We start from the raw sequence: 19,273 nt of genomic DNA, 5'->3' as shown, positions 1-19,273 counted from the left end.
AGATTACAGTTGATGGATTTTGTTTTCTGGGTATTTTCCAGTTTATCTCTAAATTTGATAAAGAAATGATCTGAGGCATGGAATCAGTACACACAAACGTCTTGAGCTTTAACAACGAGTCCTCTGCCTTCATTTAAAGTTACTTTGTGCTACTGGGTCAGTACTAATTTTTTTTTTTTTTTGTAAATGACTTTCATATTTAGATACTGGCTATTAAAGTAGGACTTCATGATTATATTAGATTTTAAGCATTATATTGCTCTATCATATAGCCACTGATATTTTTAGGTTCCTTCTTTTGATGACTTAGCTATTTTTATACTAATCTCTTTAGTAAGAAGACTGTGTTTATGTTACTGTCCCTCGAGTTGGAGGGACCATATTGTGTGAAAACGCTGAAAGGATTTTGGAAATTACAAATATTTTTTGAGGGAAACAGATTACTGTGTGTGCAAGCTACAAATGTCTACTGTCTTGAATTTTAAGTTGGATAATATGCTTTGCTATTGGTTTTTATCTTACTGTAATTGAAGATTAAAAATAGATAAGAATTATTACTATGATTCCTTGATTGGAAAAATATGTCTTACAATTTGTAGTAAAGTTTGAACTTAGTTGACAGTCCTATGCAAGGTTGGACTGTAGAACAAACAGCCAAACATGTGAGTGTTCCCCCTAAATATTTCAAGAATTGGGAGGGAATCACCAGGGACCGAGGGGTGCTGTATCATGCTTTGCCATCATGGAAATTAGCTCCTCATGCTCTCAATTTCTGGCTTTTTTGTGTTGGCATATCAGAGAATAGAAAAAGTAAAATGCAAATTTTTATAAATAAGACTCATTTTTAATGTACTAACAAAATGCCAATAATTTGGTTTTTAAAAATTTTAATAATAAATGAATGGAAGATGTGTCTAAAAAGTAAGAAAAAAATTGATATTTCTTTTTTCTTGCCTTAGACTAACATGGAAAGAAGAAAATAAGAACTAATTGATTTTTCACTTCTATAATCTTTTCTCTTTGTATTTTTCTCAGATCACGTTTGACAAGTATTTTGATATTGCGTATTTCCCGTTTGTCATGATTAAAATGTTACTAAAATTCACGATGAATAATGTCCCCTAAAATGTTGTCATTCAACATTTTTTTTCATAATTCTTTCACTCAGTTGAAAGGTTTCTTTTGAACCTGCTCCCTCACTATCAAGCATTGCTGGATGAGGTTAAGAAATCACTTTGTTCCACTAAAAGTTTATGCTATCCAGACTTGGCTGGATCTTCACTGATTCTCTAAATTCCTTTCCTCATCAGAAGGGTGATTATTCAGGACTCTTATCCAGGGCTGTTATCCAGGGCACTTCTCCCAAACCTGTCCTATTTCTGCTCTCCTTAAGCCCCCACTATACTTGGACTTCTTCCAGTTCTGCACATGAGTTTACCTCATACTTGACTGAGGTATCCACCATGAGGTTCCTCAACTTAACTTTCCTAAACCTCAGTCTCGATTTTTACACTTCATCACTTCCTTTACTCCTGGCTGAGAAGGGGTGTCTATTATTCTCTTCTGAGCTCCTACTCCATTTGTGCTCCTAAACATTGGCCATCCTTCTTCCTCCAGGATTTTACTCCATTGATTACAATTTCTCTCTTAGATCATGTATTACAGCCTTTCCTCCGAATTTTTTTCCTGTGCCTTACAAACATCCTTTTGTAAAACTACCTTCCTTTTATCCTACTTCCATCTCCAGCTGTTGACCTTCCCTTTCATCAAGAAATAGTCTGAAGGGAATTTCTTGAGTCTTCTATTTTTTCACCCTCAATGTTCTGGACCTTGAATACAACTAAAATGATTTTTTTTTTGAAGAAGAGGAAGATTAGCCCTGAGCTAACATCTGCTGCCAGTCCTCCTCTTTTTGCTGAGGAAGACTGGCCCTGAGCTAACATCCATGCCCATCTTCCTCTACTACTTTATATGTGGGACTCCTACCACAGCATGGCTCACCAAGCGACACCATGTCCACACCCGGGATCCGCACCGGTGAACCCCGGGGCCGCCGAAGCAGAACGTGTGCACTTAACTGCTGTGCCACTGGACTGGCCCCTGAGATGATTTTTAAGATTGTGCTGTCTCCGCAAAACCCTATCTCATTTTGCCAGTAAAGTTCTCTCCCACAAAAGTGCCCTTTACTTGCAAATTGCAATGCTTCAATTCCAGATTTCTGGTGAAGGGTAGAAACTGTTGTCTCTTACCCTGAGGGGCCATAGAAATGCAAATGACCTACTTGAGAAGAGGAAGCATTAACCTGCTAGCTACACCACCTGGGTGGGTCTAACTACTGGGACATAGAGGAGGGAAGAGGGGTCTTCGCTCAGGCTGACTGTGGGGCCTAGGGCAAGTTGGAAAACTTAGAAAGATTAGAAAGAAGAAAGAGATTTGGTGAGCTCCACCCTCAAGAACAAAAGTGGAAATCCGAGGGACCTTTTCAATCACCATCCCAGAAAGAGGTCAGCCTAAACCTTTCATGGTTATGAAAAATTTGCAACTTTCCAATGTTTGTTATTTTCGTATTAGCCCATAATGATTAGTAGTAAAGTCCTGAAAAAGAATTGCAGAGGCAGCAAGGAAAAGGGGGAAGCAGAAATACTGCCTCTCTTCGTTCTTGGATGTCTACAGAGAAGGTGGGAGCAGTGAAGATAAGAACTCCAAAAAGTGCACTGATAACTGATAGTTGTTTTTTTTGTTATTGTTTTTCAAAATAATGTTAAAACGGAGGCAGATGGCAAATGAAGGAAAGAGCCGTGGAATAAACTGGTCCTGAGAAGGGATACCAGAGTTTAATAATAGTTCTGCTCAGGATTTCAGAATTGGCTGTGCCCCACCTCCAGCCCATTCTGTGAATATGTGAATCCTCCCCTGCCCTTAGGGGCCCAGCCCAAGTAGTTGCTTGTAGGGACTTTTCCGAAGATTTCCTGACCTTACCCGCCTCTGCAGAGGGTGATTGCTGCCTTACTATATTATTGCACTTAACACTCTCTGCCTCATGGTATAGTTATTTGCGTGTGAGACCTTCTTTCCTGGAGGATAGGCTATGTGTGGTGGTCATGACTCTATCCTCTGTAGTGCCTTAGACTACTGAAGTGCTTCCCACACTAAGAAAAGCTGACATTCCTTAATCTTTTTTTTTTTTTTAGTCCTTGGAAGAATTTAACTTCCAACAATGAAAAACTGGAATCAGTAACATTGGGAGGTAGTTAGAAAAAGATGACACTAGAGGTTCAGTGTGGAAAAGTGAGGTAATGTGTGGCAGAGTGGAGTAGAGGTTGTTGCCATGTAGACTAGGAGAGAAAAGCCTCAGATCTTATCTCTACCAGGACCTATCTGCCCCTCTATGAGGGTGGGGACCTGTGTGAGAAGGACTAGCTGCATGGCTTTGCCATGAAGTTTTCATATTTAGAGGTAAGGGTATTAAATTCCATGTATGGGGGAAAGCAGTCGAAACTCAGCTTTGTCAAGCAGGTTAAAAAAGGGTTACATAAATTTTTTCCATTTGAAGCATCCAGGTTGTTCTGTCTTTTGGAACACAGTGGAATCATGAGGATTTAACAACTTTATAAAATCAGAAAAGTATCCAACATCTGGTAAGTGTAATAGGCATGTTTCTGAGTACCTGTATCTAGAGCCCTTGTGGTAGGCAGCCCTGCGTGCCTCGTGATCTTGCATCTGGGCATGGTATCAGCCCCAGTGGGGAAGCCGATTCAAATATAGCCAGTCCATTGGCTGATCATTGACCCATAACCTGTAACAGTACCAATCAGATTTTTCTCCTGGGAATTTGGAATTGCGAGAACAACTGAGCCAGAGAGAGCAACTGCCTTGGTCCTGATGTTTTCTGGGTTTCTAATCTCCCATGAAGCCAGAATAAAATTCACTTTTTGTTTTCTCTTGAGATTTATGTTTCTTGTAATCACCTTTAACCCATTCTTTTCCTGGTTTTCCTTTAGTGAGTCTCTGTTCCTTACAATCAAAAGATTTCACTAAAATATTACGCAAATGTTTTACGACAAAACGAAACATCCATAATGACCATCTTATTGAACTATGAAGAGCAACGTTCTAAAAATTTCTAACAGAAATTGAGTAGAAAATGAACGATCTGTCTAGTTCCAAATATTGCCAACCTAAGTTGAGTAAAAGAGCTTTATTTAGTGTGGTGTCTATTCTTTCCCACTCCCCAACCTCAAAGCCTTTTATTGCTCAGTTCTCCCCCTTTGAAACTGGGACCAAGAGAAGATCCTTGAGAAGATGAGCAATATGATTACTTTTCTAGGGTAGAATCATGTTGCCACACCATTGGTATAAGAAGAAAATATCAGATTTTATATTTATTTTATACATTTATACTAATTTTTTAGGAACCAAGCTAAAAAAGTAAAAATAAGATAGGAAAATTTATCAGAGATATCTCCTAGTAGCCCCAGAACTCAGGGGAAACAGATTATGAAGTTTAAGTTCCAGCAATTAAAAAACCTTTCAGGAGGAAAACGAGACTCCATCCAAAATTGCTACAATATTTATCTAATCTATCTGGTTTTCAACAAAAAATTATGAAACATACAAAAACAGAAAAGAGTGACTCAAATTCAGCGAAATATGTAGGCAGTAGATACACTGAGTGGGCCCACTTGTTGGATTTAATAGACAACTAACCCAAAGCAGCTATTATAAATATGTTGAAAAACTTAAAGAAAAAATGACACAAAAAATGGGGGTTCTCAAGAGAGAAATAGAAACTGTGAAAAAGAACCAAATGGAAAATCTAGACCAGCAGAAACTATCCAAGCTGGCGAACAGAAAGAAAAAAAGAGTATAGAAAAATGAACAGAGCCTCAGAAATTTGTGGGACAGCTGGGAGTACAAGAAGGAAGGCAGGGATAGAAGGGTATATAAAAAATATTTGAAGAAGCGATGGCCTAAAACTTCCCAAGTTTTATAAAAATTTTAATCTACAGATCCATGAAACACAGTAAATCCTGAGTAGAATGAACATGAGGAGAAACAGAGCTAGATACATCATAGATTGCTGAAAGACAAACATGAGAAAGTTTTGAAGCAACAGAAGAATAACAACTCATCATGTACAAGGGAACCACAATAAAATTCACAGCTGACTTCTCATCAGAAACAAAGGAAGCAAGAGGGAAGTGGAAGGACATATTCAAAGTCCTGAAAGAAAAAGCTTGTTGATCAAGAATTCTGTATCTAACAAAACTGTCAAAAATGAAGGTGACAGTCCTCATAAATACACCTCTGTTGGAAGTGTGCTAATTACCGACAGAAACTGTATCGTTGCCAGCTTTGAGTGGAAGCTCAAAGCAAAAGAAGTCTGTCAGACAGATGCAGGGCACCTGGCAAGTCAACAATCTCCATTTGTAAAGCAGCTCTTGACTCACTCCCAACCCTGGGACATCAAGTCATCACCACACTAAAATGCTTTTTGAGATACTAGATTTGAAGTTCTCCTAAAATAAACTCTTGGGAAATATGACCTCATTATTTTCCTAACTCCAAAGCTCTCTGTCTGCTTCATAAAGGTGGCAATAAGCTGACTAGAGCAGTAGAGGAGAGAAGATAAATCACAGACAAGAGCTCTCCCCACATCATATCCTCTGACCATGGCACCTGGCCCTTTCCATCTCTGGGCCCCTGTTTCCTTTATACACCAGGTCAGCTAACTGTCACCACAGGGCTTCCACACAGCTGATTACAGCTTCTGTGCATCTCTGGGGCTGGACTGAGGGAGCAAGTCAACAGCACCTGCTAGTACATCATCTTGTCAGAAGCCAGAAATCAAGAGCTGCCATATTTTTCTGTAGTTTAATAGATTTTTAAAATAAGAAAAGAAAAAAACAATGAAAATAGATGCAGAAAACTCAACTGACAAGATCCAACACCCATTCGCGATAAAAATGCTCAACAAATTTGCAATAGAAGGGAACTTCCTTAATATGATAAACTGCATCTATTAAAAACCTACAGCTAACATGACATTTGTGGTAAAAGACTGAATGCTTTCCCCCTAAGATTGAAAATAAAATGAGCTTCCACTCTCAGCCCTTTTATTCAGCGTTATACTGGAGTTTTTAGACATTGTAATAAGGAAAGAAAAATAAATTAAATACATATATATTGGAAAGGAAAAATTAAAGCTGTCTTTATTCACAGATGACATGATCCTATACATAGAAAATTCCAAGGAGTATACAAAAAAAAAGTACTACTAGAAGTAATAAATGAATTTAGCAAGGTCACAAGATACAAGACCAATGTATAAAAATCAGTTGTAATTTTATATGCTAGGAACTAGCAACTTGACAACGAATTTGAGGAAAAACTTCCATTCATAATAACATGAAAAAGAATATGATACTTAGGAGTAAATTTTAGAAAAGAAGTATAAGGCCTCTGATCAATAGATTCAATATGATTCTTATCAAAATCCTAGCAGGCATGTTTTATAGAAATTGACAAGCCAGTCTTAAAATGGACATACATAGGAACAAGAATACCCAAAACAACAAAAGTAGGAGGAATTGCAATAGGCAATTTCAAAACTTACTATAAAGTCACAGCACTAGAATATAGTATTAGCATAATAATAGCCATTTACATCAGTGAAATAGAATAGAAGGTACAGAAATAAGTCTTTGCATTTATGGTCAATTGCTTTTCAACAAAGATGCCAAGGTAGTTCAATAGGGAAAAGGGTGTTTGTTCAAGAAATGCTACTGGGATAATTGGACATTCATATGCAAAATAATGAACTTATAGTCTTACCTCGCACCATACAAAATGATTAACTCAATAAGCATCATAGACCTAAGAACTAAAAGTATAAGGGTTCTATAAGAATTGTTAATTCTGTAAGAACTAAAATTATAGGACCTCTGGAAAAAAACATAGTACAAAATCTCTGTGACTTTGCTTTAGGCAAAGACTCATATTAGATATGACACCACATCATGATCCATAAAAGAAGAAATTGATAAATTGGACTTAATAAAAAATAAAAGTTTTGTCCTTCAAAAGACATCAGTAAGAAGATAAAAAGAGAAGCCACAGACTGGGAAAGAATGTTTGCTAATCATAATCTGATAAAGGACTTATGTCTAGAATATACTTCTAAACGTCAAAAAAAAAAAAAAGAGGGGCAGCAACTCAACTAAAAAATGTGCAAGATATTGGAATAGACATTTCACCAAATGGTTGATAATCACTTGAAAAGATACTCAACATGATTAATCATTAGGAAATGCACAGGAAAACCACAATACAATACCAGTACAGAACCACTAGAATGAGTATAAGGAAAAGATTGATAACACCAAGTGATGACAAGGACATGGAAAAACTGGAACTTTCATAAATTGCTTACTGGTATACCCAATTTGGAAAACCACTTGACAGTTTTTTAAAAATATAAGTATAAACTTACCACATGACCCAGCAATTCTACTTCTAGAAATCTACTCAAGAGGAATAAAATCATATGTCCACACAAAGACTTTTACATGAGTAATAGCAATATTATTCATAATAGGAAGAAACTGGAAATAATCCCAAATGTCCATCAACTAATGATTAGATAAAATGTGGCACAATGGAAGATTATTCAACAATAAAAATACTGAACGATTGATACATGCTACAACATGAAGAAGCCTCCAGTACACTATGCTAAGAGGAAAAAAGCCAGCCACAGAAGGCCACTTGTTGTATGACGCCGTTTTTACGACACCTCCAAAAATCAAAAAGTAGAGAGACAGAAAGCCGATCACTAATTACCTTGAGCTGGGATGAGAAGATTGAATGCAAGTAGTTATGATTATGATAGAACTTTTTCAGGTGATGGAAATGTTCTAGAGCTGATTGGTGGTGATGGTTGCACAATTATACATTTTATTGAAAATAATTGCATTGTACACAATAATGGATGTATTTTATAGAATGTAAATGAGATCTCAGTACAGCTGTTACAAATAAAAACTAAAAAAAATGACATAAGCACATCATCTTAAAACTCTCATATATGAACACTTAGTAAATCTGAAAACAATTTTCTGACATGATTGAAAATCTTCCAATGGTATTTTGGTGGATTTAGATGACATTTGTTAAATATTAAGGGAAAAAAAGCTTTGCAAGGAAAACATTGATATCAGGGAAGGGAGATTTATGAGAGATAAAGACTAAACTACAACTTTTGTATAATTAGTGGGTGGAAATGAAATTTGAGTATCATGATTGAGTATGTGAAGCTAATTTTGTACTTCGTTCACAATCTTTTTGCAGCATCTATTTTAGCTATTATAGCCCTTGTAGCCAAGTATGGGAATAAACTGAGCTTAGACTTTGAATTCTTATATAAGCAGGTATTAAACCAAGAATTTCAAGGGAATGCCACATTTTCCATCATATAACTCTCTTGAAATTTATTAAAGTTATTAAAACTATGCATGTCACTACTATATATCTTTTTTTGTACTTAGGAGTTTTTCTATATTTGTGTTTTATAATTTACATGATGTTAGCACAATATTACACTTGAAGAATTTGTAATAAATAATTTTAAAAGTGTGTGCTCAAAACTGTATAGTAATAGAGGTATGTGATTGACAATGTTTGGAGACCTGAGTTTTATTAGAATACCTTAGACAAAATGTACCTTCTTTCTCTCGTGTTTTGGTTTGTTTGTTTTGTTGTTTTTTTTTAGTTTTTCTCTTCTCTCTACCCCAGGTAGTAGAAATAAGTCTTTGGAAGACTACTTTCTAATCTTATTCTTTTGCTTTTTTCATTGTCTTAAAGATCACTTAGATCATTTACCTCCAATAAGTAGCATTTGAATCTGTAACATCTTCACAGACATTGATTATTATTGTGATCAAACTTGAGAGAGGTCAATGAAGTCTCGAGTGGTATTGAGAAGAGTATTCTTTTGACACATCCAAATGATGTGAAAGAGGGACCTAAATAACAAAAATATAGGAAGAGGAAAGCCAAGGAAATTGCTATAGAGAATTTGAGAAAAGAAAAAAATTCTACCCGCACAGAATTAATGCATTTTTTCTGTAAAATTATAGGATTTTAGAGCTGGAAAGAACCTTAGAGATTACAAACCAGCATTAAAACTGGTCATATAGGGGCTGGCCTGGTGGTGCAGCGCTTAAGCACTCACGTTCCACTTCTGCAGCCCAGGGTTAGCCGGTTCAGATCCTGGGTGCAGACATTGCACCGCTTGGCAAGCCATCCTGTGGTAGGCATCCCACATATAAAGTAGAGGAAGATGGGCATGGATGTTAGCTCAGGGCCAGCCTTCCTCAGCAAAAAGAGGAGGATTGGCGGCAGATGTTAGCTCAGGGCTAATCTTCCTCAAAAAAAACAAAAACAAAAAACTGGTCATATAACTCCCTCCCTAAGACTCTTTCCATCCAACCGTATCGATCTCTCTAATAAAGACAAAATTAATATGATTTAGACATTTCACTGTGTTTCCTATATATATGTATGTGACTAAATTTTCCAGATCTAAAATAATGTCAATTTAAAATTTTTTATAGAGGTGAAACATTAGAGGAAAAACATATGTGATTATACCAAGAATTCTCTTCCTTGCATTTTTGAATGGCTACTTTATCTACATTGCTCCTCTATAACATAATATGACTATTAAGAAGATGACAGCTTCAGGTATTTTGTATTTAATCTTCAATATGTAATTATCTTTTATGGTCTTGAAATTTAGTCAAAACATATTGACCACCACTTGTGTGTTTAAAGCTGACAAATTGTGTCTGATATAGTTGGTGGAGGAGCACTGAGCTCAAAGTCAGGAGATCTGGTTGGCTTCTAGCCTTGAGTATGCTACCTACTTCTTCAAGTTTTGGACAAAGCATTTAATCTCTGGCTCTGTGTTTACTCATCTGTAAAATCTATTAGACTAAAATCTTTTCTGGGCTTAGGTTAATTCGTGTATAGGATGAAACACTGCATGATCTCATTCTAAATCTTGGCTTTGTTCTCTTTTGAAAGAAATTTACCAAAAATGTTTATCACTTTGCTATAGCCCTTAAGTCTATTTCCACCATCCTCTTTGTTTTCATTTTTCCGTAAACTATCTTTGAATAGACGTCTTTCTTTTTCTTTAAGATCTGCCTCTCCCCTTAACTCCCACTTATGTCTTGACTTCTTTCCCCTCTCTCTAGGACCTTATCCTTATCTTAACAAGGGCACAACTATTTACTGAAAAAAAGCATGACAGAGCTGCATTTCTGGGCATGTTGAGGAGCATCACCTGTGAGTTGTCTCACTTCACTGAGAGGGAGTAGAATAGGGAGGTCTGGTTCATGGCCTTTGGAGCCAGACTGCCTGGGTATGCATCTGGTCTCTGCCAATGGTCTCTGTAGCTGTATGATCATGGGCCTCAGTTTCCTATTCTGCAAAATAGGAACAACAGTGTTATCCAAACATTGCAAGGATTAAATTAGTCAAAATAGATAAGGCTCTTAGGATAGTGCCTGGTTCATAGTAATTGCTCAGTAAATGTTGGTGATTATTTCTCCCCTCTACATAGAGCCTTGTAAGATGGTAATAACTTCAGCACAGGCTGGAAGAGAAAAGGGTAGTGCTGAGGCACAGGAATAGCTCGAGAGAGAGGGATGGTGTGTTCTTACAGGTTGGGGCCTTCTGCAACAACATTCCTTATTCCCTACTCGCTGCTCTTTCCCTTCCGTCCTCCTGGGATGTAAATGTTGGGCAAAAGCATGATGAAGAGGAAGACTGGCATGGTTTGTGGGTGATATACCTTTCACTTAATTTGCAGAAATGGCTACCTTTGGCAACTTTTTCTCCAAGTAAATTATCCGTTCGAAATGTGATTTTTTTTGTCTTCTGCCATAATTCTGAACTGGCAAGCCATAATTATTATACTCTAAGACATTAAAAAAAAAGCCCAGGAATTGTCCTTGGGCAGGCCTATTTATATAATACTCCATTTGAGAAATAGCACTGGAAAAAACTGTTCTTAGCAAAGAATGATAATTGATGAAAACATTTCTTTGCTAACAATCTAAGGGAAGCAATCTGTTCTCAGCTCTTTCAAACTACAAAATAGATTTAGCTGTTCCTGAACAAAAGCCATTTATTTATTTTCAATACTACCTTTAACAAGCCTTTGTTTTTCATAATGGGGCTCTTTTGCTATTTTCTATCAAAGCAGGTTTTCAAAATATAGCAGCTCTTTTAATAAGGAAAAGGCAGCCAAATCTAATAGCAGGATTCTAGTTTGGGTGCAAAGCATACTTTCCACCTCAATATTTAACTATTGAGTTTTTTAAGGGGAAGGGGCTTGTACATTTTGATTATGAAGTCCCATTATACCTAATGTTCTGTAGAGTGAGCATAACAAATATGTCACATAAAAATAAAAGCATAAAAAAAATTTTGAATGGTAAGAAGCCAAAATTCTATAGTACTTAGAAAATTATAATATTGCACATACCTGATGAACATGGAAGACGTTGAATCTGGATAAATCAATGAGTATTTCATTTTTACTTACGCTTTTCGAGGATGGAAAGAAAACATAATAATAACCAATATTGACAAAAGGCTAATTAGTGCAAGTACTTTTGCAGATCATAAATTATCGTTTTGGAAGCTCAAAAAGAAATACATCAACAAAAGTAGGAATTAAAACTCCCAAGCCATAGGATGTTACATAGGAAAGAATTTGCTTTTTAATAAGACATCTTCAGCATATTTTGATTTCAAATGCTAACATAAGAGGAAATGTCACATATTGCATTATCATGTAAAAAATCAATATACATCTCAATAATCAATATACCAAAAAAAATCTCATTTAAAAATGAACAGAGGAACTGAGTAGACATTTTTCCAAAGAAGATGTACAAATGGCTAACAAGTATGTGAAAATGTGCTCAACATCACTAACCATCAGGAAAATAGAAATCAAAACTACAATGAGATATCACCTCACACCTGTTAGAATGGCTATTATTAAAAAGACAAGAGATAAGTGCTGACAAGCATGTAGAGAAAAGAACCTTTGTATACTATTGGTGGGGATGTAAATTGGTGTAGCCACTATGGAAAACAGTATGGAGGTTTGTCAAAAAATTAAAAATAGCAGCCAGCCCCATGACTGAACAGTTAAGTTTGTGCGCTCCACTTTGGCAGCCCAGGGTTTTGCTGGTTCAGATCCTGGGCGCAGACATGGCACCACTCATCAGGCCAGCCTGAGGCGGTGTCCCACCTAGCAGAACCAAAAGGACCTACAACTAGAATATACAACAATGTACTGGGGAGGCTTTGAGGAGAAGGAAAAAAAAAAAAAAGAAGATTGGCAACAGATGTTCACTCATGTGCCAATCTTAAAAAGAAAAAAAAAATAAAAATAGAACTGCCATATGATCCAACAATTCTACTTCTGGGTATATATCTGAAGGAAATGAAATCACTATCCCGAAAAGATATCTTCTTTGCCAAGTTCACTGCAGCATTATTCACAATAGCCAAGACATGGAAATAACCTGAGTGTCCATCAATGGATGAATGGATAAAGAAGATGTAGTGTGTGTGTGTGCGTGTATACACACACAATAGAATATTATTAAGCCATTAAAAAAAAAAGGAAATCCTGCCATTTGTGACAACATGAATGGACCTTGAGGACATTATGTCACGTGAAATAAAGCAGACAGAGAAAAACAAACACTGTATGACTTCACTTGTAGGTTGAATCTAAAAAACCTGAACTCTTAGATACAGAGAACAGGTTGGTGGTTGCAAGAGGCAGGATCTAAGGGGTGGGTAAAATGGGTGAAGGGCATCAGAAGGTACAAACTTCCAGTTATAAGATAAATAAGTCCTGGGGATGTAAAGTAAACATGGTGACTAAGTTTTAAAATATTGTATATTTGGAAGTTGCTAAGAGACTAGATGTTGAAAGTTACCACACACACACAAAATTTGTAACTATGTAAAGTGATAGATGTTAACTTATGGTGGTGATCATTTCACAGTATATGCATATATCAAATCATCATATTGTACATCTAAAACTAGTACAATGTTGTATGTCAATTATATCTCAGTAAAACTGGAAAAAATGGTTGAGGTAAATTTTATGTATGTTTTACCACAATAAAAACAAAATTCATATTGTTGTCACTTCTACTAGTGAAAAGAAGATACTATTACATACAAAAAAGAAGGAAATCAAAACACCTCTCAGGATATATAACAAAACTAAATTCCATGCTTATTTTGCATCTTTTAATTAGATATTTCTGATTTATTTTAGATTTTTTTGGTGTGATATTTAGTGTAGAAATGTATGGTTAACATAATTAGTTCTGAGAATCTCTTAACTTTGCTTCTTATGTAGCGTGCATTTAGATTTTCATAATTCAATTTGGTGAATTGATAGCTCTAGAAATGAAAATCCCATTCCTACAAAGACCCACAGAAGAGACATTCAAAATCTCCCTAATTTGTCCAAACTTTGGACTCTATGCTAATTCACACACCTCAGGTTTACAATAGTACTTCAGACTTTGTTTCAAGCTCTCTTTCCATGAAATCATTGGTCTGTCAGCTTATATAGCATTTAGGGGGCAATTCTCATCATAAAGTGTGTTGCATTTACTTTTTCGTAAACTATTGAACAGCTATCAGATAAAAACTCAGGCATAAGCAGGGTGGGATAGATTTGTAAGTCATTTTGATTTGCACAATAATAGCTAACACTTACATAGCATTTACTGTGCGCTAACATAGTTCTAAGCACTTCATATATATTATTTCATTTAATTCCCATAAGAACAATATGAGGTGGGTATGTTATTATTATCCTCACTTTATTGTAAATTATGGCCCAGATAAGTTAACTTGTCCAAAATTACTAGCTACTAAGTGGCAGAGCTGGGGTTTGAACTCAGATATTCTGCTTCTAGCGTTTGCCCTCATGTGCACTGTATATGAAAGACTTAGAATTGAGTTTCCAATTTCAAAATTTTATCATCTTTATATTTTTTCCTGTTTCATGTCTATCTTTCAATATTGAACATTAGGATGGAGATACGGTATATTATTTTTAAATCAACTTTGATGAAGTATAATTTACATAAAACAAAATGTACCTATTTTAAGAGTATAGTTTGATGAGTATTGACAAATCGATCACTCATATAAGCACTAATAGAATTATTTCCATCACTTCAAAAGTTTCCCTCACTGACCCTTCCCAGGCAACTATTGATCTGCTTTATGTCACTATAGATTAGATTTTTTTCACATACATGCAGTCATTCAACATGTAGTCTTTTGTGTCTGACTTCTTTCACTCAGCATAGTGATTTGATATTCAACCATATCGTGTGCATCATTAGTTCATTCCCTTTCATTGCTGATTAGTATTCCATTTTATGTACATATTACAATTTGTTTATTCATCTACCTGTTGATAGACGTTTGAGTTGTTCAGTTTTTGGTTATTATGAGTAAGCTGCTATGAGCATTTGTGTACAAGTGTTTGTGAAGGCATATGTTTTGCTTCTCTTGGAATTTCTGAGACCTATGGTAAGTTTCTGCTTAACTATTTAAGAAAGTGCCAAATGGTTTTCCAAAGTAGCAATACCATTATATACTCTCACCACCAGTGAAGTTCCAGTTGCTCCACACTCTTGTCAACACTTGGTTTGTCAATATTTCAAATTTTAGCTGTTCTAATGTGTGTGTAGTGGTATCTTATTGTGGTTTAAATGTGTATTTTCCTGATGACTAAAGATATTCAATATCTTTTCATGTGCTTATTGGGCGTGTGTATATCTTCCACTGTAAAGCGTCTATACAAATAATTTGGATCATTTATCTCACTATTAAGATTTAAGTTCTTTGTTGGGGCTGGCCCCATGGCTGAGTGGTTAACTTCGTGCACTCTGCTTCGGCAGCCCAGGGTTTTGCTGGTTCGAATCCTGGGCGCGGACACGGCACTGCTCATCAAGCCATGCTGAGGTGGCACCCCACATGCCACAACTAGAAGGACCCGCAACTAAAAATACACAACTATGTACTGGGGGCTTTGGGAAAAAAAGGAAAAATAGCGTCTTTAAAAAAAAAAAAGATATAGGTTCTTTGTATATTCTGGATACAAATTCTTTGTCAGATATATGTATCACAGATAGTTTCTCCTAGAGTTTTGTTTGCAATTTGAGTTTCTGAACAGTTCCTTTTACAGAGCAAAAATTTTAATTTTTTTCTATTAAGATTATGATAGATTACAACCTTGTGAGATTTCAGTTGTACGTTATTGTTAGTCATGTTGTGGGTACACCACTTCACCCTTTGTGCCCTCCCCTCACCCCCCCCTTTTCCCTAGTAACCACCAATCAGTTCTCCTTGTCTATATGTTAACTTCCACCTATAAGTGGAGTCATATAGAGTTCGTCTTTCTCATTTCGCTTAACATAATACTCTCAAGGTCCATACATGTTGATGCGAATGGAACAATTTTGTCCTTTTTTATGGCTGAGTAGTATTCCATTGTGTATATATACCATATCTTCTTTATCCAATCATCAGTTTCTGGGCATTTAGGTTGGTTCCACATCTTGGCTATTGTAAATAATGCTGCAATGAACATAGGGGTGCATGGGATTCTTGGGATTGCTGATTTCAGGTTCTTAGGATAGATACCCAGTAGTGGGATGGCTGGGTCATAGGGTATTTCTATTTTTAACTTTTTGAGAAATCTCCATACTGTTTTCCATAGTGGCTGCACTAGTTTGCATTCCCACCAACAGTGTATGAGGGTTCCTTTTTCTCCACAACCTCTCCAACATTTGTCACTCTTGGTTTTGGATATTTTTGCCAATCTAACGGGTGTAAGGCGATATCTTAGTGTCATTTTGATTTGCATTTCCCTGATGATTAGTGATGATGAGCATCTTTTCATGTGTCTATTGGCCATCCTTGTATCTTCTTTGGAGAAATGTCTGTTCATGTCCTCTGCCTATTTTTTGATCGGGTTGTTTGTTTTTTTGTTGTTAAGCTGTGTGAGTTCTTTGTATATTATGGAGATTAACTCTTTGTCGGATAAGTAGCTTGTAAATATTTTTTCCCAATTAGTGGGCTGTTTTTTTGTTTCAATCCTGTTTTCCCTTGCCTTGAAGAAGCTCTTTAGTCTGATGAGGTCCCATTTGTTTACTCTTTCTATTGTTTCCCTCATCTGAGGAGTTATAGTGTCCGAAAAGATTCTTTTGAAACTGATGCCAAAGAGTGTACTGCCTATATTCTCTTCTAGAAGACTTATTGTTTCAGGCCTAATCTTTAGGTCTTTGATCCATTTTGAGTTTATTTTTGTGAATGGTGAAAAAGAATGGTCAATTTTCATTCTTTTGCATGTGGCTGTCCAGTTTTCCCAGCACCATTTGTTGAAGAGACTTTCTTTTCTCCTTTGTAGGCCCTCAGCTCCTTTGTCAAAGATTAGCTGTCCATAGATGTGTGGCAAAAATTTTAATTTTGATTAATTCCAGTATATCAACTTTTTTGTTTATGATTTGTGCTTTGCTGTCTTATCTGAGAAATCTTTGCCTACTCTAGGGTGATGAAGATTTTTCTCCCATGTTTTCTTCTAGAAGTTTTATATTTTTGTTTTATGTTAATTTTTGTGTATGATGTGAGGCAAGGTTGGACTTTCATTTTTTAAAAGTAGATATCCAGTGAAATTTATTAAAAAGATCATTCTTTCCTCATTGAATTATCAGCATACATTTGTCAAAATCAACTAAACATACAACCACAATGAGATATTGCTTCACACCTGTTAGGATGGCTAAAAACAAACAAGAAAATAATAAGTGTTAATAAGGATGTGGAGAAATTGGAACCCTGTGCACTGCTGATGGGAATGTAAAATAACGCAGCTGCTGTGGAAAATAGTATGTCAGTCTCTCAAAAAATTAAACATAGAATTCCATATGATCCAGCAATTCGACATACCCAAAAGAGGTGAAAGTAGGGGCTCAAACAGATATCTGTTCATTATGTTTACAGCAGCATTATTACCGGTAGCCAAAGGTGGAAGCAACCTGAATATCCATTGATGGATGAATACATAAAGAATTTGTGATATATACACATAATGGAACATTATTGAGCCTTGAAAAGAAGAGAAATTCTGACAAATGCTACAATATGGATGAACCTTGAAGACATTATGCTGAGTAAAATAAGCCAGTCACAAAACGAAAAAGACTCTATGATTTCACTTATACAAGGTACCTAGAATAGTCAAATTCATAGAAACAGGGAGTAGAATGGTGTTTTCTAGGGGCTGAGTGGGGGGATGGGGAGTTAGTGTTTAATGGGTATGGAGTTACAGTTTGGGAAGATGAAAAAGTTACTGAGGTGGATGGTGGTGATAGTTGCACAACAATGCAAATGTACTTCATGCCATTGAACTGTATACTTAAAAATAGTTAAAATGGTAAATTTTATGTATATTTTACCACAATTAAAAAAATCAACTGTTCATATCTGTGGATTCTATTTCTGAACTCTTTTCTATTTCATTGATCTGTATGTCTATCCTTACACCAATACCACATATTTTTTTTTTTAAAGCTTGGCACCTGAGCTACCATCTGTTGCCAATCTTTTTCTTCTTCTCCCCAAAGCGCCCCAGTACATAGTTGTATATTCTAGTTGTAGGTCCTTCTGGTTGTGTTCTGTGGGATGCCACCTCAGCATGGCTTGTTGAGTGGTGCTAGGTCCATGCCCAGGATCTGAACTGGTGAAACTCTGGGCCACTGAAGTGAAACATGCAAACTTAACCACTCGGCCACAGGGCTGGGGCCGGCCCCACAATAGTTTGATAATTGTACCTTTTATAGTAAGTTTTGAAATGAGATAGTATAAGTTCTCCAACATTGTTTTTCCTTTTCAAGATTATTAAGATTGTCATTTTTTTAGAAAATCCAACTGGGAAGTTGATTGGGATGGCATTGACTCTTTATATTACCATGAGAGAACTGACAATGACATCATTTTTGATCCATGAACATAGTATATCTCTACTTTTATTTAGATCTTCTTTAATGTCTGTTGAGGACATTTTATAGTTTTCAGTGTAGAGATCTTGAATATATTTTGCTACGTATTCCTAAATATTTCATAGTTTTGATGCTATTGTAAATGGAATTTTTAATTTCATTTTCTAATTGTTCATTGCCAGCATGTAGAAATACAATTGCATATTGTATATTGCCTCATATACTTTGACTTTGCTAAACTCACATATTGGTTTCAGTCCTTTTTCTTTTGGTAGATTCCGTAGTATTTTCTATAGGCACAGTATGCTGTCTTTGAATAAAGCAGTGTTAGTTCTTCTTTCCAAAGTTTCATGTTTCTTTCCTTATTTGTACTTGCTAAGACACAAGGAATGATGTTGATTAGGAGTTGTCAATGTGGACATCATTGCCTTATTTTGGATTGTAACTGGAAAGCATGCTATTTTTTACCATTCAGTATGATGTTAATTTTAAATTTCTTACAAATATCATTTATCAGGCTAGAAAAGTTCCATTGTATCAAAGTTTCTTAAAAGTTTCATTCATGAGTTGATGTTAAATTTAGTCAAATGATATTTTTGCATCATAAGATGATCAAATGGTTTTTCTGCTTTGTTTCTTAATATCTTTAATTTAATTGATTGATATTCAAATATTAAACCAACACTACATTCCTAGGATAAACACCACTGGGTCAAGAGTACTATTCTTTATATATATTTTTCGATTCATTATGCTATTTATTAAGGAGTTTTCTGGGTTTTTCCTGAGGGATATTGGTCTCTAATTTTCTTTTCCTGTAGTTTCTATTTTTGTTCTGACATCAGGGTAATGCAAACCATAAAAAAAGATTTGGGATGAGTTCCCTTATCCTTTAATATCTGAAGGAGTTTGTTTAGGATTGGCATTATTTATTCCCTAAAAGATTGATAAAACTTACCAGTGGAATGATCTGGCCTGGAATTTTGTCTTTGATAAAGTTTTGAAAATTTCTTTATTTTATTGAGGTCATAATAGTTTATAGCATTGTGAAATTTGTCAGTCACCATTTAAATATGCCCCTTTATCCGTTATGCCCACCCCCCAACTATCTTCACCTCTGGTAACCACTAATCTGATCTCTT

General features: G+C 35.7%; 1 protein-coding gene across 11 annotated transcripts in view; it reads left to right on the top strand.

The window, feature by feature from the left end:
* Positions 1 to 19,273, top strand: part of CCDC148 (coiled-coil domain containing 148) — a 227,982-nt gene that overhangs the window by 751 nt on the left and 207,958 nt on the right. For 2 of the 11 annotated variants that reach the window (XM_046657860.1, XM_046657857.1), the window contains exon 2: positions 42 to 156. The exons of the other annotated variants lie outside the window; for them this stretch is intronic. The gene's annotated coding sequence lies outside the window, so the exon portion shown is untranslated. The remainder of the gene's footprint in view (positions 1 to 41; positions 157 to 19,273) is intronic. 11 annotated transcript variants of the gene reach the window in all.

Source organism: Equus quagga, chromosome 4 (assembly GCF_021613505.1).
Source record: "Equus quagga isolate Etosha38 chromosome 4, UCLA_HA_Equagga_1.0, whole genome shotgun sequence".
NCBI lineage: Eukaryota > Metazoa > Chordata > Mammalia > Perissodactyla > Equidae > Equus > Equus quagga.
Note: the sequence above shows the minus strand (reverse complement) of the source record. Positions and strands in the feature narration are given on the sequence as shown.